The sequence below is a fragment of the Biomphalaria glabrata genome, chromosome 2 (assembly GCF_947242115.1).
Source record: "Biomphalaria glabrata chromosome 2, xgBioGlab47.1, whole genome shotgun sequence".
Classification (NCBI taxonomy): domain Eukaryota; kingdom Metazoa; phylum Mollusca; class Gastropoda; family Planorbidae; genus Biomphalaria; species Biomphalaria glabrata.
Window position 1 is genome coordinate 48,944,418 of NC_074712.1, and position 23,876 is coordinate 48,968,293.

The window sequence follows — 23,876 nt, forward strand, 5'->3', positions numbered from 1 at the left end:
GATACAAGAATGGTATGACCTGATACAACAATGGTATGACCTGATACAACAATGGTATGACCTGATACAACAATGATATGACCTGATACAACAATGGTATGACCTGATACAACAATGGTATGACCTGATACAACAATGGTATGACCTGATACAACAATGGTATGACCTGATACAAGAATAGTATGACCTGATACAACAATGGTATGACCTGATACAACAATGGTATGACCTGATACAACAATGGTATGACCTGATACAAGAATGGTATGACCTGAAATAAGAATGGTATGACCTGAAATAAGAATGATATGACCTGATACAACAATTGTATGACCTGATACAAGAATGGTATGACCTGAAATAAGAATGGTATGACCTGATACAACAATGGTATGACCTGAAATAAGAATGGTATGACCTGATACGAGAATGGTATGATCTGATACAAGAATCGTATGACCTGATATAAGTATGGTATGACCTGGGATGAGGATGGTATAATCTGATACAAGAATGGTATGACCTGATATAAGTATGGTATGACCTAGGATGAGGATGGTATAGAGAGAACTAGTTTACCGGATATAACTAAACAACTCCCCCAGGCTACTCCAACATTCCACCTTTACCCACCCCCCTCCAAACCGAATTTCTAGGCCAGTCTACCTGTATGTACTCTCAGTTGTCAAGACGTAGGTAGTTTCTATTTGTTACAGGTCACTCTGGACTCACTGACTCAACTCCTAGTGCGGGTGTTTCCCTCAGACATGTTTCTAGACCATGACATCAGGCGTACTAGTGTACTAGTGTGTTGTACTGCATCTTTGTCTTTCTCCTTACCCTTTTGTTTTTCATTTCAAGACATCAATACATCACCGTTTGATACAGACCGATATCGGGATCAAATGTGTCGGCTAAGTAATGGCTTGTATTAATATATTGATACAGTAAAACAGAATGAGTTGATGCAATGTAATATATCCAATACATGTCTACTGTTTTTTCTGCAAACATAAATGTTTAACTTGATGGGAGAATGAAAATTGGAAGAAAGCATGTTTACGAAACGAAATAAGGGGAATAGCTACAAATATATTATTTATACAATATACTTACTTCCCTTTTTTCGATACCCAACAAGATAATTAATAACCAATACCTACTTAATTAACTAGTTGGCTAAATTTTTGTTTGATTGATTCCTGTTTCGTTAGAAACAACAAATAATTGTGTGAAGTTTCAACTTGATCCGAGAATGGGTGTGGTGAAAATAACGTGTAAAAAAATTGTACCAGACTGACAGACAAACAGACAGACAGACAGAGTTGATATAAGCTTTTTAAAAAAAAAAAGCAAATATCTCTACAATAGAGACTGCGAATATGACTAACCGTGAGGGTTATAATTTATAAAACATTTTGAAGAATGAGCAAGTTAAAGCATAATGACGTCATCAATTCAGCATGACTCTACACATGCATGACAAGCAGTCCCGCACCAAATCAAATCAAACTTGAGGTCATATCTGTTTGCAGAGTGCGGCGGGGGTCAAAGCCTTTTGCAGAACTTATTTCTCTTTATTGTTTCAGCAGTATTTAGCAAGGGATGGTCCTGGGGTGAGTCACGCTTAAATATTTCATGCTCGGATAGATTTTGTAAACCTGTAAACATCGAATTGCCAACATGCTAACATAGATCTTGAACGGATTCGTACAGGTGCTATTTCTTCCATCGTGCCAACAGAGCAATGAATGGGTTGTCTGAATCAGTCAGGAACATAAAAATGTCCTGGTCTAGTTTTAGTCTCTAATTAACATACACGACCAGATTAAGCCATGGGCACGCGTAGGACGTAATTATCTTCTCTTTGGAAGGAACGTCTGTATCTCCCCCCCCCCCAAAAAAAAAAAAAGAAGTAGGTCACACATATACAAGTTTGTTATCTCTTCAATTTATCAGATTTTTTTTTCTGCAAACATGAAATGTAGTTTTAATGCTCAGAAATATCAAATGTGAACTCTTCATGTTCGTTTTTACATTTAAAAAAAGCCACAAACAAACTTAGAATATGTAATGCAGTCTTTGAAGAGGATGTTCTTTCCATGAAGTATCAAGTCACGTGTCTGTGTCGTCTTTCAAAGAACTTTTTCTTTTTCTCAAGATATCAAAAAAATAATTTTTCATTAAGAAGAAGGAATGGTAGAAAGAAATCCAAGATAAATGATCTCACTACACCTACTACCTAGGACATGGGGGGGGGGGGGTCCACAAATGAACCCTTTGAACCCCAAAGTTCATGAACAGACGAGACTATCATTTGGTGTAGCGAGAAGTGGGGGGGGGGGGGGACGTTCTTTGTGTATCCTGCGTGGGAGTGTATCAGCGGTTCTAGAACTTTTTAATTCTAGGGATCACTTGTGTTCATGTTGTGTTCATGTTGGTATGTTTCCCCTTTTTCTCTCAAATTAAGCCTCCTTCCGATGAAGTCGTTTAGTCCATGGTTCTGTTGTCTCAGGAATTAGTTCATCATTAGAAAATGTTTGGCATTGTATGCAGTGGCATCACTTGGGAGTGTTTGTACTTCAAGTGTTCATTTCAAACTGACGAAAAGTCAAAAACATCTTCCTGTTATTAGAAAAAAAAATGATGGTACACAAAAAAAAAAAAAATTTGTTTAAAATCAGTTCTTGCTTTATATTTAAGTAATATACTCAACTAAACATTATAGTTTTGTTTTCTTTGAAAATGAAAAAGAGAACAAAAAATGGGATCGAACCCACGACAGATATGTTACTTGCTCGACGCTCTAACAACTTTTCAAATTGGCCGTTCTACTGTGTGCAAAATTTCAGCTTAAAATAAACGATTCATTTTTTTTTTGTTTGTTTTACTTCTGGTTTTAACTAGGACACAAATGTGAGCTTATTTAGGAACTTCAACAACAAAAACAAAAGATTCTTCTTGCAGTTCCTAGAGGTCATGGTGGGAGTTGAACACCTGTGACCTGATTCAATGACAAACGTCAATCAAAGCAATAACATCCTTCTTTGACAACTTCCATTTACACTTCTATCTAGACTCAATATCTTATACATTAAAGACGTTCCTTCAAAAGAGAAGATAATTATTACGTCCTACGCGTATTGAGTCATTGCTTTTCCTGGCTGACTCAGGCAACCCGTTTCATAATAATAATGTCGTCTTTTTGTTTTGCATTTATACAAATGTTTAATGCTAATAGATTATTGGTATATTTTGTAAAGATCACATATTCCATGAAAATCCATCCGCAAAGATCCCTTAGGGAAACTTGAGGGTGGGTCTGTGTTGAGAATCACTGGTGTACACCCAGGATGGGAAGGTTCAACTCCATCTGCTGTTTGATGGTGTGCCTGTAGTAAGCGTCTATTACCTGTGATCTTAATCTACGCAAGCTGCCTGCTTTATGTACCAAGTACATGGTTCTCTTATTGACAACTTAATACTCGATACCTGTGTCCTATATATACTCGATACTTGTGTTCTATATATACTCGATACCTGTGTTCTATATATACTTGATACCTGTGTTCTATATATAGGCCTACTCGATACATTTGTTCTAAGAAAAATAAATGGTATGATGTTAAAACAAAACTAGCAATGACTAACAAAATAAAATAAAGATGGCGTACATACCGGCTTGTTGTTTTGACAACTGTAAGAAATGTAATTGTTATCAATTGAATTTAGGGAACGATACTTTCTATTAAATATTGAGTCTTTTACAAATTTGTTGTTTTTTTTATATCGAGTTTAGTTGATTTCAGGTGTTCGATTATGCTGTGTTAATACTAGAGATATGTCCATTTTAATGACTTTAAAGACAAAATGGTGTTCATGATGTGGTTAAAACTAAAATAAAAACTTAAAACTTATAATCAAACAGACACGTGAAAATTCCCCACAGATCAGAATTATATGTAAGATGGTGCTTTGCTGGGTTGTTTTTTTTTCTTTGAGTTTCTTAGGAAACTAATGCCATCAAACTAGATAGATGTTTACAACCATGGCATTTGCTGCTTTTAACGCACCACTCTGTATCGAATGTAATTTCACCTGAGCTGCCTCTGGTCACAAGGTACAGTCTGACTTGTGCGATGAGTGTGGACTACTGTAACGTACACAGTACTCGGGACGTAGATTTAGTAGTAATCCTAGTTGTATCTATATATAAGAACTATAAAATCTTGGGCTGGTTCGGGCAGCTGAAAGAATTCGTACTTTTCAATAAGAGTGGTTTCAGCATTTTAAGAGTTAAAACTAACAACAATGGGTTAAGTTGGCTGTCGAAACAAACTATTTTCTATTTGTACTACAGTGCAAGACTTGATGTTATTTATTTAGGTCAAGATTTCGCCTCGATATGAGAACGAGAACAGGAGACTAATTAAAATTAATAGCGATTTAATTCATAATATATTTTTTTATTTAATAAATAATGAAAGGGAATGCCACTCCGATTCTTAGTTGATGTTTTCAGTTGGAAGCATTATTTTATTTTTGTCAACCATTCCAAGTAATCTTTTGATGAAAACTAAAACAATATTTGTGTTTTGTTAGTAGCAAGTCTTTTGAAATGTCTTCTGTATTTCAAAATGGTCAACTAATAGAACACAAGAACAGTGAGTAGTATTAATGTCTGACTTTTAAACAAAGAAGACTTGTCTGTCTGTCTGTCTGTCTCTTTCTCTTGTGCATTAGAGAGGGAGAAAGAGAGAGAGAGAAGGGGAGGGGTAGCATGTACGGTTAACAATGGATTCTCAAAGAAGAACTAAAGAAAAAGGTTTGATTACTAAAAAGGTGGACACGTCAGTAAATAAGTATATAGTTAGTTAGTTCGTCTGGTTTGTACGCTTTTAGTGTATAGAATGAGCTAGTTTAGATTGTTGATATATTCTAGCTTAGTTGATATTTTGAATGGTAGACATTCTAGGTAGATAGGTCGGTACGCACGTAGCAAAAGTTGATAGGCTAAAATGTAGATAGGTTTATGTAGGCTTACACGTAGATTAATTAGTAGGTAGATCAATTTATATAGATCTACATGCGAATAGTTAGTAGGTAGATAGGTTTATATAGGCATACTTGTAGATTAGTTAATAGGTAAGAGGTTTTATATATGCCTACACGTAGATTAGTTAAAAGATAAATAGGTTTATATATGCCTACACGTAGATAAGTTAAAAGGTAAATAGGTTTATATATGCCTACACGTAGATTAGTTAAAAGGTAAATAGGTTTATATATGCCTACACGTAGATTAGTTAATAGGTAAATAGGTTTATATATGCCTACACGTAAATTAGTTAAAAGGTAAATAGGTTTATATATCCCTACACGTAGATTAGTTAATAGGTAAGAGGTTTTATATATGCCTACACGTAGATTAGTTAAAAGGTAAATAGGTTTATATGTGCCTACACGTAGATTAGTTAAAAGGTAAATAGGTTTATATGTGCCTACACGTAGATTAGTTAAAAGGTAAATAGGTTTATATATGCCTACACGTAGATTAGTTAAAAGGTAAATAGGTTTATATGTGCCTACACGTAGATTAGTTAAAAGGTAAATAGGTTTATATATGCCTACACGTAGATTAGTTAATAGGTAAGATGTTTTATATATGCCTACACGTAGATTAGTTAAAAGGTAAATAGGTTTATATATGCCTACACGTAGATTAGTTAAAAGGTAAATAGGTTTATATGTGCCAACACGTAGATTAGTTAAAAGGTAAATAGGTTTATATATGCCTACACGTAGATTAGTTAAAAGGTAAATAGGTTTATATGTGCCTACACGTAGATTAGTTAAAAGGTAAATAGGTTTATATGTGCCTACACGTAGATTAGTTAAAAGGTAAATAGGTTTATATGTGCCTACACGTAGATTAGTTAAAAGGTAAATAGGTTTATATGTGCCAACACGTAGATTAGTTAAAAGGTAAATAGGTTTATATATGCCTACACGTAGATTAGTTAAAAGGTAAATAGGTTTATATGTGCCAACACGTAGATTAGTTAAAAGGTAAATAGGTTTATATGTGCCAACACGTAGATTAGTTAAAAGGTAAATAGGTTTATATGTGCCTACACGTAGATTAGTTAAAAGGTAAATAGGTTTATATGTGCCTACACGTAGATTAGTTAAAAGGTAAATAGGTTTATATGTGCCTACACGTAGATTAGTTAAAAGGTAAATAGGTTTATATGTGCCTACACGTAGATTAGTTAAAAGGTAAATAGGTTTATATGTGCCTACACGTAGATTAGTTAAAAGGTAAATAGGTTTATATGTGCCAACACGTAGATTAGTTAAAAGGTAAGAGGTTTTATATATGCCTACACGTAGATTAGTTAAAAGGTAAATATGTTTATATGTGCCTACACGTAGATTAGTTAAAAGGTAAATAGGTATATGTGCCTACACGTAGATTAGTTAAAAGGTAAATAGGTTTATATGTGCCTACACGTAGATTAGTTAAAAGGTAAATAGGTTTATATGTGCCAACACGTAGATTAGTTAAAAGGTAAATAGGTTTATATGTGCCAACACGTAGATTAGTTAAAAGGTAAATAGGTTTATATGTGCCTACACGTAGATTAGTTAAAAGGTAAATAGGTTTATATGTGCCTACACGTAGATTAGTTAATACGTTGAAATGTTAGTAAGCACTAAGAAGATCACGTGATCTTGAGAGTTGGTGCGTTTTCAGTGTCGTTTTAGTGCTTTGTCTTTTTATAACAAAAAATCCAGTGTGTGTGTGTGTGTGAGAGAGAGAGAGAGAAAGAGAGAGAGAAAGAGAGAGAGAAAGAGAGAGAGAGAAAGAGGGAGAGAAAGAGAGAGACAGAGAAAGAGAGATAGCACTAACATCTAAAATAGTTATTTTAGATACCTCTCTGATTTTCTTGTTACATAGTCCCCTGTGTTGGGATGATTGAAAGTAGCTCTAGATGAAGGTAGCTCTAGATGAAGGTAGCTCTAATGGATGGACCACCAACACGTTCTGTCAGAGATTCGATGGGCGGAGCTGACTAGACCATAAATATTTACACTCATTGACCGCTTCTCTAAACATGCCAGGATGGGCTAATGAAATTAAAACTGCGGTACTAGCTTTGGTTTTACGGAAACAAGAATACAAGGGAAAATAGAGAGCAAGTTGAATTATGGAGGAAATCGTTTATAAAAAGTTTCTGAGGCCTATGACTTGTTATGTCAAGTAGTCTGTGAGCCACGCCACACTCTCCTTGGGAGAGAAATTACTTTTCTCTTTGTTGTATTCTTTGGTTTTTGTGTTATTACGAAATATCTTTGATAGATGGATCTTCGTGTATGACAGACTGACAAGTCTATGTGCATACAACAGACTGCATGACATCCATATGTTTGCTCCAAATATGGATTGTACGATGCATAAGATTTATTGGACACATTTGTTTCCGTGTCAAGTTTTGTGTTTACTCTCTCTCTCTCTGGCATTTTGTCTTTTTTCTGTTTTGTCTTATGTCCAGAAATCTTCCAGTTCGTTGAGACAAAGTAAATACATTATGGAACATGTGTTTGTATGTGTTTGTCTCTGCGCTGTTAACATTTTGTTGACAGTTTTGAAGCTTGGGTTTGTTTGGGTATCATCTAGGTTTACTTTTTAGTCTGTTCTGGGTGTTATTTTGCAACACAAAAGTGTTGGTGTGGCTGTTAAAATATTTCTTGTTTACCTTGTTTTTATGTCAGATTCTTGTGTTGAATACAAAAGTACATGGTAATAAAAGTTGGCAAGGTCTTGTTGAAGCTGAAACTAGTTTAAAATATAATCAATTTGCAACCGATATAGACTCACTTTCACACTTACACACATACAAAATACTTTTCTAGATACGCTATTTTTTTTTTAATGCAGTCAAGAATGTGTTTTCGAACTGTAGACTTACATTTTTTCTTTGCTTCACAAATTTATCAAATTTAAAAAAGACCGAAATTTATATTATAATTTTTCTATGCTTTTAAATATAGATATAGATTTACTAAGTTGGCATTACCTGTGACTTTAGTGAGCACAATGGCCTTGACGACCTTGCTTCGTTTGTTTATTTTCAAAGATTCGTCGACACTAGATCTAAATGCAACAGGAAATGTCTAGGGATATGAAATTACTATTGAGTGTATCTACTTAGAGTCTCTGTGTTAACGTTGCCCCATGCTAGGTCTCATGCATATATTCATGAACTGAAACGTCACCATTGCTTTGAGAACAAATATATTCGTGAACAGAACTCTAAGTATCTGCTATCATGACTTATTTATTCAATTTCTTGTACTTCTCACAGGGATACGACAGAATGCTACAAGTACAGCCCGATGGTATTAAACAAAGCGGTGCCAGCCATTATAATGGATAGAAAGACATGGTAAGTCATACACTATATCCCTGGGATAATTTCAATGTCATAGAATGACTAGACTCAATGGGATATCTGACAACTTGTTTGAAAAAGGAGCGCCCGCATTTTCAATAAGGTCCCCCTTCTCCCGGCGAGTTCTTAATGAATTGCGTCTGTAGGGCGGGGTTAAGGGGGTAGTAAAGACCTTGTCCCTCCCAGTCCGTAGTAAGCTGCTCCACTGGTGATAATTTCATGTAGAAATATTTTGTTGAACTCAGACATTGTGGTGACAGCCTGAATTCATACCTCACAACCAGGCAACCATCCTATAACCAGACAACCATCCTACAACCAGACAACCATCCTACAACCAGACAACTATCCTACAACCAGACAACCATCCTACAACCAGACAACCATCCTACAACCAGACAACCATCCAACAACCAGACAACCATCCTACAACCAGACAACCATCCTACAACCAGACAACCATCCTACAACCAGACAACCATCCTACAACCAGACAACTATCCTACAACCAGACAACCATCCTACAACCAGACAACTATCCTACAAATTGTTCTTTGAGTGACCAATGTCTACTTGATGTTGCCCCAGCGGCCTAGTCTCGAGAAGGGAATTGCCCAATGGCCTCACGTATTGATTTCGCCCAGCAGCCTCCCGCTTTATATTTCATTTGAAAGTCTGCCGACCAAGATCCTGACCGAATTTGTCCGATCTAGTCAACTGACCAGCGCTGCACAATAGCACGTGACTCGTCGCGTGACGGCGTAACTAATTTCACAAGATGATTGAGCCCATGAAGTGTTTGACTTGGGTTCGCGTTACCTTCTCTCTATCCCCTCCCCCCCTCCCCCACTGTCTCTCCTGCTTGCGCGTGTCTCTTCATCTCTATCCGTCATCGTGAGTCTTACCTGGGCTCGCGGGGCTCCACGCAGCAGTGGCGGTGCATGGGCGCTTGTTTATCAACAAATTTCTTCCAAGCTCCCCTCATTGTTTACAAGAGCAGAGAGCGAAAGCCGGAAATTAGCCTCGTCATGGGATATTTGTCGGCCTGTCTGTTTGTCATTCGTTGCCTTTTTTTTTGTTGGCGAAGATCACGTGACGTCTATAAATAACGTCCAAGCAAAATTGTTCTTCTTTTATGTAACATCTAATGAAACTTAATTTCACCCGTTTCCAAGGTGACGGGGCAAAATGAAGGCGCAGTGTATAAATAAAGACAGGGAAGTAAATAATAATAAACTCAAATACAAGGGGGAAGGAAAGGGGGGGGGGGAGGGCAGAGAAATTCAAGTTGACCTAATTTCGGTTCTATAAATAACTATAAAAATCTGTCTTCACTTCAGTCATCATATGGACGTGTACTATCTTGCATTGTTTAAAACTTGTTCAATCAATCCATATAGATAGGATACTTTGAATTATTTGAGATGATGTGTGTTTGGGCCAGATGACAACCATGTCTTGGTTAATGTTACGATGAGATTACGTGGATCAAACTGCGTTTCTAATAGTTCAATTTAAAATGGAGACTCCTTGTAGACAATATCTGAATTCTCCAACAATAGCGTGATGCCTGAGATACTACTTCAAAGTATAAACTCAAAAATCTCCTTTCAATAAATACAAAACTTTTATTCTGGAACTTGGAATCACTTTAATAATATACATACTACATAAATGTACAATACAACTTAAATTAATTTACTCTAGTCGCAGCTCTCTCTGGAAACTAAATCTGCAAGTCTTGAAATCCTACCTCTAGCCCCCTTCTAGCATCATCCAAACTATTTTTAAACGGAAAAACCGTCGTTGTTTTAAATAGTATGTTAACAACATACAGCCATGACCTTGCGCTGCAAATATTCAATCTAAAAATAAACTTAATGCCATAGCTGCTTTATGTTACGTGACAATTACGAATAAATATATGATTAGCACTAGGGACCACATTTTATTGAGAGAAAATGGGGAATTAAATATAGCGAAATAACGCTCTGTCCTGACTAGGACACGAATCATGGACTTTTCGATTCAACAAGCAAAATTCTAGGTTTCAGCACTTAACCTCACATTTTTATGTATAAGTACGATAGTATTAGTTGTAATGTTGGTTTTCTTTTACAAGTTTAGAAGTTGCTTCAGAAATGTAGATTATTACATCCTAGCCCAGAGCGCCTGCAGGACGTCGGTGGATAGCGGATGCAGGGCTTGAACTGGCGACTATCAAAACGACAGTTTCGATCGCATGACACAAGACCATGCAAGCCATATTAGAACAGTTTTTAGATATATGCATCTATGGAGGATAAATATACAGTGCTATCTGTTGTACAGATCATAAATAGGAAAAGTTGTTTTTTGTTTTGTTTACACAGCTCTCGATAATCAGAGTGCACTTGTTAAGCTGTAAAATTAAGCTTTTGTTCTGCTGTCATTTGTAGCACAAAGCAAATTGTCTGATTATGTTAGTAACAGTGATCGTTCGATATGGCGTCCTTGGCCTTGATTAGTTAGTCTTGGGCGTTGTTTAGTTAGTCTTGGGCATTATAGTTAATCTTGGGCGTTGTATAGTTAGTCTTGGGCGTTGTTTAGTTAGTCTTGGGCGTTGTTTCGTAAGTCTTGGGTTTTGTATAGTTAGTCTTGGGCGTTGTTTAGTTAGTCTTGGGTGTTGTTTAGTTAGTCTTGGGTGTTGTTTAGTTAATCTTGGGTGCTGTTTAGTTAGTCTTGGGTGTTGTTTAGTTAGTCTTGGGTGTTGTTTAGTTAGTCTTAGGCGTTGTTTAGTTAGTCATTGGGCGTTGTTTAGTTAGTCTTGGGTGTTGTTTAGATAGTCCTAGGCGTTGTTTAGTTAGTCTTGGGTGTTGTTTAGATAGTCCTAGGCGTTGTTTAGTTAGTCTGGGGTGTTGTTTAGTTAGTCTGGGGTGTTGTTTAGTTAGTCTTGGGTGTTGTTTAGTTAGTCTTGGGTGTTGTTTAGTTAGTCTTGAGTGTTGTTTAGATAGTCCTAGGCGTTGTTTAGTTAGTCTGGGGTGTAGTTTAGTTAGTCTTGGGTGTTGTTTAGTTAGTCTTCGGTGTTGTTTAGTTAGTCTGGGGTGTAGTTTAGTTAGTCTTGGGTGTTGTTTAGTTAGTCTTCGGTGTTGTTTAGTTAGTCTGGGGTGTAGTTTAGTTAGTCTTGGGTGTTGTTTAGTTAGTCTTCGGTGTTGTTTAGTTAGTCTGGGGTGTTGTTTAGTAAGTCTTGGATGTTGTTTAGATAGTCATAGGCGTTGTTTAGTTAGTCTTGGGTGCTGTTTAGTTAGTCTGGGGTGTTGTTTAGTTAGTCTTGGGTGTTGTTTAGTTAGTTTTGTTATCTTTCCAAACCTTTCTATTTTTATTTAGGTTACTCTATATCTCCCCTACATTACTCCATATGTCTTTCTTGCTTTTCGTTCACTGTGTCATCTTATTTCATTGCTTAAAGAAAGTAAAAAAATATCTTAAAAATTAAAATCTAAAGAAACGGAATTACTTTGTTTCAAATGTGTCGTGCTCATTTTTAATGTCCCTAGACCTTTTTTTTTGTTTTGTTTTGTTTCAGTGTTTTATTTAGGACATATTTTGTCATTTTAACTCAATCTTCTCTACTGGAGATTGATATTTCTTTGCATCTTTGTGGTTTATTTTTTAACAGTTTTTGTGGCTAATGGATGGAATATCATAAAGAAGAAAAATCCATTAGCAAATGTGTCTCTCGAGTCCCGATTTGACCGACCTTGAACTTTGTTTATAAAAAAATTACATCTATTCTGCTCTACCAGTACTGGCCACAGTTGTTGTTTTTTTTTTCTATTCTTTTGCTTGAAATTGTTTTTGTTTTCTTAAATCTCTTTTTACCTTCTACGTCTCATCGAAGTGATATAGTCTAAATGTAGTGTATATGTAGTGACAACTTTTAGGTCTGCATATGGAAAAAAAAATTGATTTGGCGCTTTAAAAAAAGTCCTTTTCTTGAGCCATTCTGCTCCTGGTCAGTGCTTTTCTTTGGCCATTCTACTCCTGGTCAGTGCTTTTCTTTGGCCATTCTACTCCTGGTCAGTGCTTTTCTTTGGCTATTCTACTCCTGGTCAGTGCTTTTCTTTGGCCATTCTACTCCTGGTCAGTGCTTTTCTTTGGCCATTCTACTCCTGGTCAGTGCTTTTCTTTGGCCATTCCAGTGCTTTTCTTTGGCCATTCTACTCCTGGTCAGTGCTTTTTTTTTTCTTTTGCCATTCTAATACTAGTCAGAGCTCTTTGGGGCCATTCTACGCATTGTCAGTCCTACTATTGGGCTTTTTCGATATGCTGATGGTTTTATGTCTCCTGGTCAAATTGGCCATCTGAGAGCATACAAAGAATTATTTTATATACATAACTTAAAACAGATACGAAATAAAGGTTACATTATTTGCAAAAAGACTATGCAATGTAGGAAATGGCCAACTATAATCTACTGTAATAAAAAAAACAAACACGGCAGACTTTCTATGTCGTGCTGGGTTTCGTACTTTTCTTGTAACCAAGAGAGAGAGAGAGACAGAATTAAATGAAACATGTAAAATATACATATAAACAAGTAACCCTACAATATTTTTTCTGTGATTTTTCTAATCAATAAAACATAAATTAAAAATAAATGATGCTGCGGTTATCAGAATGAGAAATTAGGTCACCTGCGTCACTTCCGTTTCAATCTTGTATCGCTTAATTTCTCTGTTGAGTTTTAAATTGCGTGTAGCAATCAAGTCCATTATTAATGACGAGTTCTACTCTTCAATCCTTACGCCTCCATTCCTCTCTCCTTCATTCTTCACTCCTTCATTCCCCTCTCCTTCATTCCTCACTCCTCCATTCCACGCCCTCCCTTCTCTCGCTCACGATGCTATTTTGTGGGTGACCTAGTTGTTGTGTCCCGATGGCGTTTGATCTTTTTGTTATGTGGGTCAGATCTGCTCGAGAGGTCAGCGAAAGTAAATTTTTATTGATTTTTGTTTGTCATTGAAGTTAAACAGCCATTGGTATGCCATCTTTGACAACCGTTAAGAATATCGTCTTTAACAGCTATCGCCATGTTGGGTTTAACAGCAGTGTCCATGAAGTGTAGAGCAGAAGTTGATACTTGTCTCTTACAGCAGCCGATTTATCGTCTCAACAGCAGTTGAAATGTCGTTTTTAAAATGTCTTGAATGGTTTGAACAGCTACGGTCCCCCAAACTGTATCCTCTCTGTATCCGAACTGCCTCCCAACAGTATCCTCTCTGTATCCGAACTGCCCTCCCAACAGTATCCTCTCTGTATCCGTACTGCCTCCCAACTTGACCCTCATTGTATCCCTAATGCCTCTCAATGAAAACCAACTTTATCATAAATCCATTTCAATTGCGTTACACACTCCAAATGTATCCCTACTATGTATAACTTATTTAGAAACCCTCTATCCATGTTTACCATTACAGTCCGGTTGCAATCCAACTGACCACATATGACCTAAAGTCCTCCTTCACCCCACCCCCTCGATCCTATTTTTTTTTTAAACAGGATGTATTAAACTACTTTTACTGTTCCTTGACTTTCTTAGGGTCCATCTAATGCCCTGCTTATATAGTGATTGCAATCCTAATGCTTCTGATTGATCAGCTAAAGGCATCTCTTCGATTAGCTCAGATCGATACACTACGCTTGTTTCCTCTGTGAAACAACTTCACTGCCCCCTTCTCTCCCCCTTCCCCCTCCCCCGGAGCAGGCTTGGTGGTTGTATAAGGAAATGATTCTGTCTGGAGGTTAAAGGTCACTGACTGTGCAAATATTTCTGCTAGCTCTTACAAACAATGTCGCTCATTAGGTATAAGGATGTGTGACTAGTGCCGCGGTCATTCCTACACTAAGTGTGCTGGTACTTCTTGTTTGCGACTTTGTTTTGACTTGGAATCTTGGATTGGAATCTCATATCGTGCTGTAGATGTTTGTAGTGAATACGCAAAGGAAGCTGGCCATTAACTAATAAAAACGGTTTATGTTATAAATAAAAGGGAGATAATAGATGGAAAATGGAAACAGACTTAACGAGAACTAACAAAGAGTAGTGACCAACAACAACAGTTTCTCTGTACTTTTCTAAAAAGTATTCTTCATTTTAAACGATCGAGTTTTATTGTCTGTATTCTGTCATTGTACCCTAGACATAGAACTATTTCGATGAGACGCTCTATATTTGATCGTTATAGCTTGCAATAAGCTCGAGGCTCCACTCCCAAAGGAAGCAGGTAGTAGGTCTATACTGTCAATCAGTGTGCCATAGAAGAAAATAACTGAAATGAGATTAACTACTCAAGTTCTGTCTTTGTAAATATGAATACTGTTCATTACATTGATATTGAAGCTTGAAGAGTGCCGGGGACTCCACAAAACCCTGCACACGGCCTCCACATGCTGAGATCTGGCCCTGTCCATGTAGAGTCGAAATTAAATCTATTTATGTTCAGATGTTGATTCTTTCTCTTTTTTTTTCTTCAACATTTGGCTAAGTGTGCTAGAATTACAGAGGGAAGGTTTTTTTCTCTCACTCTAAACTTATCATCAATTCTCTCTTGCTTTCTCTCTCTCTTTCTTTTTCTCTTTTTTTTATCTCTTTCTCTCTCTCTTTCTCTCTTTCTCCTATGTATCACTTCTATTCTCTGCCATTTCTCTTCTTTCCATCCAGGCACAGACACAACTCTCTGACCTCTCCCTGGCTAATCAATGCCTCAACAAGCCGACAGGCTACACCAATCTCCACCCAATGATGTATCGATCTGGCCTATTGTCCCCGGTCCAGGCGTGTCAATGGTATGATCCGGCCCAATTATGACAGGGGGCCGTTTTAACAATAATTTTCTACACCGTTGTGTCACCCCGAGAACACCTCCGATTTTTTGGTAGATGTGTTTGGCTGTGTTTGGAATAGTTTGGATATGTTTGTCTAAATGTGTTTAGTCCGTACTCAACTGGTTGAAGCAAAGAAACATGATCACTATATAGATCTATATTCTTTAAGTTGATATGTTAAATTATCGACTCGAAGAAAGATTGATGATAAATACAGAGCTTTACACTCAGGTGTAGGCTAGCTAAAATACACTTGTTGACAGGCTTGTAGTCATTTCTGCAATCAGTCATATAAACATACAGTCAAGAGGATAGATCAGCAATCAGGTACATAAACATGCAGGTAGTTAGAGAGACAGTCGTGTAGACAGTCCGATAGATAGGCAATCAGGTAGATAGTCAGGCAGATAGGCAATCAGGTAGATAGTCAGGCAGATAGGCAATCAGGTAGATAGTCAGGCAGATAGGCAATCAGGTAGATAGTCAGGCAGATAGGCAATCAGGTAGATAGTCAGGCAGATAGGCAATCAGGTAGATAGTCAGGCAGCTAGATCGACATTCAGGTAGATAGACTGTCACTCTGATAGGGTGAATATCAAAATGTAAAGATATTATTGTGAATTTTAAGGTTTGCACACAGAAAGTATTGCCGACAGACATGCAGACAGACATGCAGACAGACAGACATACAGACAGACATACAGACAGACATACAGACAGACATACAGACAGACATGCAGACAGACATGCAGACAGGTAAACAGGTGTACAGTCACTTGGAATGACCTTAGTAAGTAGGCAGATCTTCATTAATTGGCCATGGAATTATTTTGAATTCCTGCTGCGAATAAAATTGTCTTCTGGGCGCCTAGAAGCTTGCGATCTAATTTTATGTTATTACCTTCCCATAATACATTGTCTACTATGACGTTGATAACCTTTGATTTAACTGGATCTACATCTGATAAGTTTTTTAAAGATGTTTTGGGCAATTATATCATTTACGTTTTCAGTTAGTATAGCCATGGGTTTAAAAAAGCTTTGTTTGACTCATGGATGTCGAGTCACAACTTATTGTACTCAATACCTCATAGTACTAGTGTCGAAGACATAGTTCAGTCAAGTCAGAGACCCAAATCTCAAATTTCCTTCTCCTCTGAGCAGACAACTCTATCATGGGAAGACAACTCGCCCTGGAAGATCAAACAGAAACATTTAAGAGGATGAGTCTCTCCGTGTGTCTGATTCTCATGCCATGTTTGCCTATACTAATGAGATCAATGGCTGATTCTTCCCATGTTTGCCTATACTAATGAGGTCAATGGCTGATTCTTCCCATGTTTGCCTGTACTAATGAGGTCAATGGCTGATTCTGTCCCCATGTTTGCCTGTACTAATGAGGTCAATGGCTGATTCTCTCCCCATGTTTGCCTGTACTAATGAGGTCAATGGCTGATTCTCTCCCCATGTTTGCCTGTACTAATGAGGTCAATGGCTGGTTCTCTCCCCATGTTTGCCTGTACTAATGAGGTCAATGGCTGATTCTTCCCATGTTTGCCTGTACTAATGAGGTCAATGGCTGATTCTCTCCCCATGTTTGCCTGTACTAATGAGGTCAATGGCTGATTCTCTCCCCATGTTTGCCTGTACTAATGAGGTCAATGGCTGATTCTCTCCCCATGTTTGCCTGTACTAATGAGGTCAATGGCTGATTCTCTCCCCATGTTTGCCTGTACTAATGAGGTCAATGGCTGGTTCTCTCCCCATGTTTGCCTGTACTAATGAGGTCAATGGCTGGTTCTCAAGGCTCCCTCATCGTCCAGTTAGTGTTCAAAGTCCGAACCCTAAAGAAAAGTTTGTGTCTTATCTCAGAGCGCTGACTACAGCACAGATACATACATGAATACTATTGTATTAGTTATTATCTGATTAACCTATACCGGGATAATACAACACTATTAATAATTGACTAGTGCTACAAATATTTTTTTCTTGGATTTTTGTATAATAATAGCTTCCGAACCGGGATCACGGATTCCAATCGTGGTGAAGGCTGAGATTTTTAATTTGGGGATCTTTGGGCGCCTCGGAGTCAATCCAACTCTAATGGTTACCTGACAATAATTGGGGGAAAAAAAGGCGGTTGGTTGGTCGTTGTGCTGGCCACATGACACCTTCAGAAACAGATGACCTTTACATCATCTGTCCTATAGATCGTAAGGTGTGAAAGGTGTGAAAGGGGATTTTTTTTAAAATTTAGACAAAGAAGTCCTTTTTTTTTTCCTTATCCCCCGCATTTACTGTAACTAACACACAAAAATATTAAAATAATTATCATTTATATTTTTTACAAACAAGTATTTCAAATATGTATCTAAAGTTCTCACGGTATTTTTTTTTGAACTAAATATATTAAAACAAACAAACCATAAAAAAAAAATTCTACAAGGTGCCAAGCGCCTTGATAATTGCGTCAAACTGAAAAGAGTAACTTTAAAATGTAATATCTATACGTTTGTTTTCCCAAAGGGAAAAGAAATCCATACCTGTATGTTCTTATATCTTGTCTGTCTTGTCTGTAAAAATATTTCCTAATAAATTTTTTTTATGACTTAAGAAACGAACCTAAAAAGAAAAAAAAAGATTATGTTAAGACTAGCAGACGTGATTTCATCACACACTCAGTGTCCAGAAGAAAAAATGTCCTTTGTCCACTAATTTGAGCAGAAGTGATGAAGTGAGCTGTCCAGTCTGAGAGTACTTACTCCACCCAGCCTCGGTCCAGCTGCCATTCCCTAAAGTTAGGTGGTTAAATTACAACCAGGCCACCAAAGGCTGATCAATTCAACAGACCAGAAAGATGGAGCGCCTACTGACTTAGAGTTGACATGCGCAAGTCTGGACTTCCGGTTACAAGAGTTTGGAATGATAAGAAGACTGAGGGTTAAAAGAATGAGAAAATACTTTTTTTAAAAGATGAGATTGGCTGGCTTCCAATAGATTATTATTGATTAATAGGTTCTTGTGTTATTGTTGTTGTTTTTTCAAACATGAATGTCTTTCTCTCAAGTTTTAAAAAATGGAATTAATGTATATGTATTTCAAACTACAAGTTAGACTAGGACTTAATAATTCATGCAATTCAGACTGTGTGATCTAGATCTACATCAATTTAAAAACAAGCCCTTTAAAACTCTGGGCTCTACATGTTCTATCGACATCAACCTAAGGTGTAAGAGTTCTTGTTCTTGCATTGGTCTGCGCTCGAAAGACAAACATGAGAAATAATGTCTGAACTCATTACTTCCCTTTAAAGTCTGAATCTTTTTTAAAAACACATCAATAATAATACATCTTTTAGAATATTTTTTGTCTCTCTTTCCTATTCAAAGTAAACAAATAGATGACAGATTGTAGTCGTAAGGCTAGTAGCTGATACAGTGATAGAAGTGACTTACTCAATTGGACATTCTTAGACTACGTGTAGGCCGCCATTAGACTTCCATCTAGACTTGTCGACATAATCGTATGGATACATATTTGAACAAATAGGACATACACAATATACAAATAAAAACAAAGCTCATGCGAAGTGTAATTAAATGTGAAATAGATCTAGACCAGCAACAATAAATCTGTGCGATTAATATTTTTTAAGCGCTATTTTATGCTTCTTTTAGATTTCTCAATACTCTATGAGTCTATCACATCTGGTCCAGCTGGGAAAAAGGGGGGAGGGGAAAGAGATATCTGGGTGGATTTTTTATTTTATCTTATCTTATCTTATTTTACCGTTATTGGTTTATAAAAGCATTTACAAAAAAAAGGGGGTGGGAACGACCTGAATTCGATCTCGTGTCTAACGCTTCCTTGGGCCGAAGCGCTAACCACTCTGCTAATGGTGTACTTATGACTAGAGGAGATTGTATAGTTATACATTGTGTGTTGCAATTTAGAGCGGCGACCTACAATGGGGACTAATTCAGCTTATATCACCATTTTAGTTAAGTTAAATTTCTTTCCCTTGTTCAAGATACCAAACTAAAAAATTGATTACCAATAATTAATTAACTAATAAGTTAATTTTTTTTTACATTGATTCTTGTGCTGTCAGGTAAAAGAAATAATTGTGCAAAATTTCAGCTAAATCCGAGATTGGGTGTGGGAGAAATAACTTGTACAAACTTTTGACCAGACAGACAAATAGACAGACTGACTGACATACTGAGTTGATATAAGCTTTCTAAAAATCAAAACATAATTTTAAAATGCCAAAAAAAAATAATTAAAAAAACGAACAGGTTGTTAAAACATTGTTCTAGACATAGGAGATTGATAGTGGCAATATGGCATCTTACTCCAACATAGCCTGATCACTTCTTTCATGTAGTATGCCTCCGCCAAAGAACAAAAAAAAAAGTTCCAAACAGACGCCTGTTTGTTACTGCCTGTTGCGCCGTGGTAAATAAATAACTACATTCCACAAATATGTCAGCGTGATAGCCGGGGGGGGGGGGGGAGCCTGGATAGGGACTTTACTTCCATGCCGACTATGTATTTAGAGAGTGCACACAAAACAAATCTGGTAGAAAGGCGCTCTTGAACTTGTGGCGCCAAGTGCTCTGTTGAACTTTGTCGCCGAGCCCATTTCCCATTTCTTACACTTTGTGTGAATGCTACACAATGTACATCAAGACATTCTCCGACTATTAAAGTACTGCTGATATTTTTAGCAGGTAAAGGGTTCCAGTCTTGATGCTTATCAAACTATGCCCAGCAGATGTCCCTAAGATGTTCAAGGGGAATGGATTCATCGAAATGAAATGAAGGGTAATGTTTTCAAAAGATTCTACAGATACGTTAGAAGCTTGAACTCGGTGTACAATTCAAAAGTAAATCAAGCTAAGACAAAATGAGTGCAGAGTTTTTCGTCTTGGCTTCTGATTGGCTCCTAGAACATTTCGGAAATGTCGGTGCCGCAAGGCGCATTGACAACTGACCTTTTTGTTATGCCCTGGCCACAAGGTACAGAACCTTGGGACCTTGATTTGTTTGGGACCTTGAGAAGGATACAGCATAGATGCCCCAACCTACGACCCTGGAGCCATATCTGGCCTGTGATGCATTGCTATTGGCCTTTCGAAACTGTTCAAGTGTTTGATGAAGCGGAAGATGTTCGAGTCTCATTGAAATCAACTATGTGTGTGTGTGTGTGTGAATGCGTTTGGGTGTTGTGTATGTGTGGGAATGCGTGTGTGTGTTGTGTGTGTGAATGCGCGTGTGTGTTGTGTGTGTGTGAATGCGTGTGTGTGTGTGTCTGTGTTTGTGTGCGTGTGTGTGGTGTTGTGATATTCAAATCATCCCCAGACAAAAAAAAAAGGTTTGGTACCACTGGGATACAAGAATGTAGAAGCCAGTCAATTTTGCTTAAGAAATGTTTTTCGTGATTGCAGTATATCCCGTATATAATTATTTTCATACTTTTTGTGCTCTGTACTAAGTATCACTCTCTTTCGATTCCACGATATTGGTTATTGAAAATTTTCTACTTGGTATAAAGAATTTTTATCTCTTTCGATTCCACGATATCTGTTATTGTAATGCTTCTACTCAATGCAAGGAATCGCTTTCTCTCTCGATTTCACGATAATGTTTAGTTCTTGTACTCTGCGATGGAATCGTTCTCTCTTCCGATTCCACGATAATATTTAGTTCTTGTACTCTGCGATGGAATCGTTCTCTCTTCTGATTCCATGATAATATTTAGTTCTTGTACTCTGCGATGGAATCGTTCTCTCTTCCGATTCCATGATAATATTTAGTTCTTGTACTCTGCGATGGAATCGTTCTCTCTTCCGATTCCACGATAATATTTAGTTCTTGTACTCTGCGATGGAATCGTTCTCTCTTCCGATTCCACGATTATATTTAGTTCTTGTACTCTGCGATGGAATCGTTCTCTCTTCCGATTCCACGATAATATTTAGTTCTTGTACTCTGTGATGGGATCGTTCTCTCTTTCGATTCCACGATAGTATCTTGTTTTTCAAATGTTGAGGCTGGAAATGGAAAGCCGCTTAAAAGCAGACTCCCACCAACGCCAGATAGGGAGTCATGGAACAGATCAAGGCTTACTTACCGGCCCTGACGCCTACTCCCCCCCCCACCCCCCACCCCTAGCAGGTGCTCTGGGTCTGTGTTTTGAAAACATCTCAACTGTAATCTCTCAACAAGGGCCTCGCCATGTTGTTGTTACCCAGACTTGCGCAGAACGTCGGCTAAATGGTGGAGTTCCTTTTTGTGCTTTTTTTTTTAATAAACACAGCTACGTGTTTTTATTTGGGTTTTAAAAACTTAAAGCAGTTGGCAGTAATAGCCTAGAGCTAGTGTTTTGGTCATTGATGGGGGTCTTTATGGTGCGATTGAAATTGAAGTATATACATATTTCATTGTATGTTTAATTCCTAATACTGGAGACTAGATCTACCTGGGCTGGTTGATTAGAAGTTTATAGAGGTATAGGTCATGGCTTGGTATGCTAGAAATGCTTTGTGCCTATCATTGCTGGATTTAAGGCAAAGCAGGTGTGGCTATAGCCCGGGGCTTCTGCAAAAAAGGGGGCCTCCACAAAAGAGATTTTGAAAATCACCCATGGTCAAAAGTATACAAAATATATTTTTTCTTTTTTTGCAAAAATTACGTAATAAATAATTTTAACTTTTTTTTTTAAAGTAATACAATGGACGGAGAGTGTCTTTGTTTCTGAGTTGTTTAGTTTTAAACGATGTAATAATAATCTTTGATTAAAGTCTACTGGCTACAAATCCTGTTAAGAATAGTAATTTAACAGCACAAACCTGTATTGTAGAATAAATATTGAGATCAGAATACTTCAGATATAATGTTAATGAATTGAAAAAAAATAAATTTAAAAATTGCCACAGAGATAGAAATTAGATTGCGTTCATTATAAACTTCGGTAGCTTATATGGTTTTGTCCCCTTTTATAGCATTCCAAATTTACTTAGATTTTGAAAAAAAAAAGAATATTTTTTCTGTGTGTTTATTTCAAATCTGATTTTAGATTTTCAAATTTTAATAATAATTTTTAGTAAATGTATGAAAATAACTTTATTATCAATTTGTGCATTGCACATAACAATGCATTAAAACTATATCAAACGAAATATACATTCAGACGTTTCAATCAAAGATTCCATGTGAACTGTTTATATTCTTATAACAAATTGATGATCAAACTACTACACACAATTATTGTCAACCTCCGTCTGTTCTCCTCAACTCTGTTCACTCTTCTCACTATTTCTCAAACGGTAAAAAAAAAAAGAGGCCTAAACATGGTTGAGAAGCTAAACACTGGGTTTTTAAAAGCCCAGTGCATTTCATATTCATTGTCCTATGGTATTGGTTTCAAATATATGTGTTTCCTTTAAACTGCAACAACTGTTGAGTCCAATTAGTAGACCCCAGGGTAGAATCTAGTACCTCGTGGTACCCGTGAGTTTGATCCATCTGCCCCTATAGCTGCGGGTGCTCTTTGAGTCAGGGTTTGGATTCAGGTTACCGCCGACGTGCTGATCTGGTCGCATTGTTTGTGTGCAAGCATGTCTGAAATAGCACGACTCTGACGTCATCTAGTGGAAACAAAACGGATCTATCTTTACCTTGGTGTGACTTGACGACTTCCAACAAGAATAGTATCCTACTTTTCAAGAACCTCTGCCCAATCGTATCCAGCTCTCAATTTATTAATCTGTGGATGCTGCTGTACAGCGTCAACTTAGCCAATAAAACGTATGTCCAGAAAGAGCTGCTGTCGTCATACAAGAGTGATCAACCAGTTTCTGCCTGCAGGCCAGATAAATGTCGGATATACATGCCACGCGCTGCAATAACTAAAAATAATTCCATTGTAACACTGTGACCTCGTTATGTACTTGAGGTAAAGGCTTCAAAGGGCCGGATATAGCACCACGCCACGGCCCGCTCGAAGTGGTTTTCACATCGCCGTTAATAATTGTATGAATTGTTAAATTAGTTCGCTGATTCTAATTTCTCATTAATAATATTAAATAATAGTTATGTCTTTATTCCTGAGATTAAGGATGAGTGCAGACTGTGCAGTGTTTCTCATGTCTACAATAACCCACTTGCGACCTGCAAGCTTCAAAATGCAATTGGGTTAAAAATGGGACCAGTTCGTGGGGAGGGGGAGTTGAAGAACTTCAAGGAAATTAGTTAAGTCTAGGTCAATATTCCTATCGCTATCAAAGCTGAAGATCTGAAATCTGTAGAAAGGCATACAGATACATAGATAGTGGGAGAGAGACAAAGAGAGAGAGAGAGATTGATAAATTTGTACAAGTATACATCATATAAATACACATGAAACGAAAGATATTTACATGGCAACAAAGTGTGTGTATGACTTTATGGCCGTAGTAACTGTCTTGCACTGACTATTATGATAAACTTAGGACATATTTGCTACTATCTGTCCATGCTTGTTAGAATATCTGAACTTGAAGACAT

General features: G+C 37.2%; 1 long non-coding RNA gene across 1 annotated transcript in view; it reads left to right on the forward strand.

Annotated features, from left to right (window-relative positions):
- Nucleotides 1-23,876, forward strand: part of LOC129924639 (uncharacterized) — a 71,742-nt gene that overhangs the window by 39,548 nt on the left and 8,318 nt on the right. Inside the window, exon 2 of the long non-coding RNA XR_008776653.1 lies at nucleotides 8,370-8,450. This is a non-coding gene — a long non-coding RNA (uncharacterized LOC129924639). The remainder of the gene's footprint in view (nucleotides 1-8,369; nucleotides 8,451-23,876) is intronic.